Genomic DNA, 5258 nt, shown 5'->3' on the forward strand with positions numbered 1-5258 from the left:
GGTGTGTGGGAGAGGCCCAGGCTTCCCAGCCCCTTTCCTTCCCTTTCCTGGCCTCCCTGGCAGGAAGAGAGGCTGTGAGTCTGTTGCTGGCCTGGCAGCAAGGGCCTAAAAATTCTGGGGGCCAAGTTCAGGGGAGGGGAAGCCCATCAGAGGTCCCATTCTTGGAGGGACATTCCAAAGAGCCAAAGAGCAATCTGGGAGGGCTTGAGACAGGTTCAAGTGGAGGTTGGGGAGGGGGTGGAGGTGGAAATGTGCAAAATCCTGCTCTGCTCTGAGTAGCAGAGTTTTCTGTTGATGGCAGCAGTGGGCAGAGGGGCTCAGCGCTCCCTTGCTTCCTTGCGGTTGTTCCTCTTGTTGTTCTGTTCCCCTTAGATCTCTCGCTACACCTGTCTCATTTTCATATGGGGCCACGAGGCCCACAGAGGGTGAGGACCCACACATCCTGTGCCTGCGGGAGAGCCAGGTATGTAGACTGAGCACTGGGCTTGGGGTCAGACAGGTTGGGATCCTTTCCACCACTGGCAACACAGTGACCTTGGACAAGTTACTTTAATCTCTCTGTGCCTCATTTTTAAGATGGGGATATTAATAATCTTCACCCCATAGGGTTGACATGAGGATTAAATGAGGAAATGAATGCACCTTGTCTAGCACAGTGCCTGGCAAGAGCAGATGTTCAAAAATGTGGCTTCATTTGTTTCTTTGATCTTTGGGTCTTGCCTTTTTTTCCAGCTGCCCCAACTCCCTTTCCACTCACCTTTTCTTGTTCCTTGGGCTCTTCATACCATGGTGTCAGCATGTGGCTCTGCTGCATAGTTCTTCTTTTCAGAAGCGCGTAAGGGGAGAGTTCAGTGGGCAGCTCAGAACCTCAGGAATCAAGCCAGAGAAAATCTGTCTCAAAGGAGGCAGTGAGCTGACCCACGAGAGTGACCTGCTGGTTTCTGGCTTCACTGAGAGTATGCAAGGGCTGTGGGAAGAAAACTGAATGTGGAGCTAGAAGACTGGGGTTCAAATCCCAGCTCTGCCTCTGAGTGGCTGTGTGACTCTGGGCCAGTCCCTTCCCCTCAGTTTCCCCATCGGACCATAAGGGTCAGGCCAGAGGAAGTTCTGATACTCTGAAATTCCAATTTTATTCTAATTATACGTTTCGGGGAGGATAAGTGGGCCCTGGATGTGATATGATGAATGAATATTATTATTTTATTTATTTTTGTTTGCGGTACGTGGGCCTCTCACCATTGTGGCCTCTCCCCCATGAATGAATGAATATTATTAATGAGAAGTGCAAATAAGTCCCGGACCGGGACACGAACCCGTGTCCCCTGCATTGGCAGGCGGACTCTCAACCACTGCGCCACCAGGGAAGCCCTGAGCCAGTATTTATTGAACACACATCATGTACCTATTTTTGCTGGTGCTGGGGTGGACAACAGCCCCACCCTCAATGTGTAAAAGCACCTCCACATCCACAGGCTCCCCTCCACCCTGTGCCAGTCCCATGCAGCAGCTGCCCAAGTGGAGAAGTGCATCCCTCTGCATCCAGATAAACACCATATGTGGTCCAGGCATTCTCCTGCTGTCGTTCACCCTGTTCCTCCTGCTGCACTAGTCCAGACCACCACCCCATGTCAGGGAGCCCATATTAGCCTCCTACCTGCAGATGCAATCCAGGTTCCACATATCAGCCAGAGCAACCCTTTTAAAACATAAACCAGAATTTGGTAAAGTAGAAGGATACAAAAGTAATGCACAGAAATCTCTGGCATTCCTATACACTAATGATGAAAAATATGAAAGTGAAATCAAGAAAACACTCCCATTTACCATTGCAACAAAAAGAATAAAATATCTAGGAATAAATCTACCTAAGGAGACAAAAGACCTGTATGCAGAAAATTATAAGACACTGATGAAAGAAACTAAAGATGATACCAACAGATGGAGAGATATACCATGTTCTTGGATTGGAAGAATCAACATTGTGAAAATGACTCTACTACCCAAAGCAATCTATAGATTCAATGCAATCCCTATCAAACTACCACTGGCATTTTTCACAGAACTAGAACAAAAAATTTCACAGTTTGTATGGAAACACAAAAGACCCCGAATAGCCAAAGCAATCTTGAGAAAGAAAAACGGAGCTGGAGGAATCAGGCTCCCTGACTTCTGACTATACTACAAAGCTACAGTAATCAAGACAGTATGGTACTGGCACAAAAACAGAAAGATAGATCAATGGAACAGGAGAGAAAGCCCAGAGATAAACCCACGCACGTATGGTCACCTTATCTTTGATAAAGGAGGCAGGAATGTACAGTGGAGAAAGGACAGACTCTTCAATAAGTGGTGCTGGGAAAACTGGACAGGTACATGTAAAAGTATGAGATTAGATCACTCCCTAACACCATACACAAAAATAAGCTCAAAATGGATTAAAGACCTAAATGTAAGGCCAGAAACTATCAAACTTTTATAGGAAAACATAGGCAGAACACTCTATGACATAAATCACAGCAAGATCCTTTTTGACCCAGCTCCTAGAGAAATGGAAATAAAAACAAAAATAAACAAATGGGACCTAATGAAACTTCAAAGCTTTTGCACAGCAAAGGAAACCATAAACAAGACCAAAAGACAACCCTCAGAATGGGAGAAAATATTTGCAAATGAAGCAACTGACAAAGGATTAATCTCCAAAATTTACAAGCAGCTCATGCAGCTCAATAACAAAAAAACAAACAACCCAATCCAAAAATGGGCAGAAGACCTAAATAGACATTTCTCCAAAGAAGATATACAGACTGCCAACAAACACATGAAAGAATGCTCAACATCATTAATCATTAGAGAAATGCAAATCAAAACTACAATGAGATATCATCTCACACCAGTCAGAATGGCCATCATCAAAAAATCTAGAAATAATAAATGCTGGAGAGGGTGTGGAGAAAAGGGAACCCTCTTGCACTGCTGGTGGGAATGTGAATTGGTTCAGCCACTATGGAGAACAGTATGGAGGTTCCTTAAAAAACTACAAATAGAACTGCCATATGACCCAGCAATCCCACTACTGGGCATATACCCTGAGAAAACCATAATTCAAAAAGAGTCATGTACCAAAATGTTCATTGCAGCTCTATTTACAATAGCCCGGGGATGGAAACAACCTAAGTGCCCATCATCGGATGAATGGATAAAGAAGATGTGGCACATATATACAATGGAATATTACTCAGCCATAAAAAGAAACGAAATTGAGCTATTTGTAATGAGGTGGATAGACCTAGAGTCTGTCATACAGAGTGAAGTAAGTCAGAAAGAGAAAGACAAATACCGTATGCTAACACATATATATGGAATTTAAGAAAAAAGTTGTCATGAAGAACCTAGGGGTAAGACAGGAATAAAGACACAGACCTACTGGAGAACGGACTTGAGGATATGGGGAGGGGGAAGGGTGAGCTGTGACAGGGCAAGAGAGAGGCTTGGACATATATACACTAACAAACGTAAGGTAGATAGCTAGTGGGAAGCAGCCGCATGGCACAGGGATATCGGCTCGGTACTTTGTGACCACCTGGAGGGGTGGGATAGGGAGGGTGGGAGGGAGGGAGACACAAGAGGGAAGAGATATGGGAACATATGTATATGTATAACTGATTCACTTTGTTATAAAGCAGAAACTAACACACCATTGTAAAGCAATTATACCCCAATAAAGATGTTATATATATATAAAAAAAAAAAACATAAACCAGGGCTTCCCTGGTGGCTCAGTGGTTGAGAGTCCGCCTGCCAATGCAGGGGACATGGGTTCGTGCCCTGGTCCGGGAGGATCCCACATGCCGCGGAGCAGCTGGGCCCGTGAGCCATGGCTGCTGAGCCTGCACGTCCGGAGCCTGTGCTCCGCAACGGAAGAGGCCACAACAATGAGAGGCCCGCGTATCGCAAAACAAACAAATAGACAAACAAAAAAAATAAAATAAAACATAATCCATGCCACTGCCCTGCTCAAGATTCAATGGGTTTCTTTTGCCCTCAGCAGAAAGAACATGGCCCTTTGTAATGGCTCAGCAGGGCTCCCCATGCCTGGCCCTGCCTGCTCCAGCTTCATTGAGCATGAGGCTTTCAGACCAAACCTCACCTGGTGGTTCAGGATGGGCTGTTTCAAGACTCCATGGCTCTGCTGGGCACCCTCCCTCTGCTGGCTTTCACCCTTCCTGCCAGTACATACTCCATTTTGACTATCACCTTCTCTGTGAAGACATTCCTGAGTTTCCCTCAGCAGAGCTTTCTTCTCTTATCAGCTGTAGAGATAGCACTGGAGAAGGGAAGTGATCATCAAAGGTCACAAATGAACTGTGACACAGGCCCTCTATATCAGTCTGCTAGGGCTGCCACAGAACACACAGACTGGGTGGCTTAAACAACAGATATTTATTTTCACACAGTTCTGGAGGCTGCAAGTCCAAGGTCAATGTGCTGGCAAGGTTGGTTTCTGATGAGGCTCTTTTCCTGGCTTGTAGGTGGCCACGTTCTTGCTGTGCCCTCACATGGCCTTCTCTCTACGCATGCTCACTCCTGTGTGTCCTGTGGAGCCAAAGGGTGCAAGATGGGGTGTTTAGAGGAGAGACAGAAGACCGGATGGTCAGGGACCAGAAGAGTAGGGTTTTAGTGGCCTAGAGTGAAGGCAAGGAGGGAGAGCAACCTGGGCAAGGTTGTGGGGGCTGGACTAAGTGTGAATATGCAGGCTGGGCAATGGAGGGGAGTGGGTAAGGAGGGGGATGGTGACCTCAACCTGCCTTGACCTTGGGAGGGAGCAAAGAGCAGGTCTCTTTGTTTGTAGAGCAGGTAGTAACTAAAGGCTGCCATCCGCTGTGAGAGCTGAACTCTCCCGTCTAGGCTTCATGCCGCTCTTCAGTCCTTCATTATAGGAATGCACACCCCCATTTCTGGGAAGTGGTAAAACCATTTGCCTAGTTTAATAGTCTGGCGAGCAGCAGAGTCAGGACTTGGAATCAGGGGTCCGCATCCCCAGTCTGGGTGGGGCCTTTTCTCTGCTCAGGGTCAGGAGTGGGGTAAGGTAAGTGAGGTGCTTAGGGTGCCAAATTTAGGGAGGCACTTGAAAAATCCTGAGGGTGAGCGCCTCTTTTCTTGTCTCACCCTTGTTCTAGCCCAGTCTGGCCTCCTCCTTGGTGGCGACCCCTTTCTTCTATCTAACCTGGGCAGAGGCAGCAGGCTGCAAGGACCTGAAG

At 46.8% G+C, this 5258-nt stretch overlaps 1 long non-coding RNA gene across 1 annotated transcript; it reads right to left on the bottom strand.

Annotated features, from left to right (window-relative positions):
• Positions 1–841: 841 nt before the first annotated feature.
• On the bottom strand, positions 842–4234 carry LOC141276002 (uncharacterized). The gene is made up of 3 exons (XR_012324753.1): positions 4148–4234; positions 1655–1696; positions 842–967 (listed from the first exon to the last, which is right to left on the bottom strand). It is a non-coding gene; the product is annotated as an uncharacterized lncRNA (long non-coding RNA).
• Positions 4235–5258: the final 1024 nt, after the last annotated feature.

Source organism: Tursiops truncatus, chromosome 1 (assembly GCF_011762595.2).
Source record: "Tursiops truncatus isolate mTurTru1 chromosome 1, mTurTru1.mat.Y, whole genome shotgun sequence".
Taxonomy (NCBI): domain Eukaryota; kingdom Metazoa; phylum Chordata; class Mammalia; order Artiodactyla; family Delphinidae; genus Tursiops; species Tursiops truncatus.